Below are 405 nucleotides of genomic sequence, written 5' to 3'. Positions count from 1 at the left end.
ATCTGTAATTAATCTCTTTTTTAATCTCACCTAAAAATTGCTGAGAAAAGCCCTCAACTTGAGGTATTTTCATTTAAATTCATTACATTATTGTGGCAGATCAAAATATTGATATATATAACAAAAAAGTGGCCTTATAAAGTCATTTATTTGTTTATAATAGACTTGAACAGATGCAGTCCTAGCCATTTACATTCCACTGTATTTGAGACTAGTCCTTCCTTTAGGTAACATCATTAGAAATCACTCTATAAATTTCCATTGTTATGCGGATGATACTCAGTTGTATTTATCGATAAGCCAGAAGGAAAGTAATCAATTAACTAAACTCCATAACTGCCTTAAAGACATAAAAACTTGGATGAGCACCAATTTCCTGATGTTAAATTCAGACAAAACTGAAGT

The sequence above is a fragment of the Epinephelus moara genome, chromosome 16 (genome assembly GCF_006386435.1).
Source record: "Epinephelus moara isolate mb chromosome 16, YSFRI_EMoa_1.0, whole genome shotgun sequence".
Taxonomy (NCBI): Eukaryota; Metazoa; Chordata; class Actinopteri; order Perciformes; family Serranidae; genus Epinephelus; species Epinephelus moara.
The sequence above is the reverse complement of the archived record's forward strand: the minus strand, read 5'-3'. Positions refer to the sequence as shown.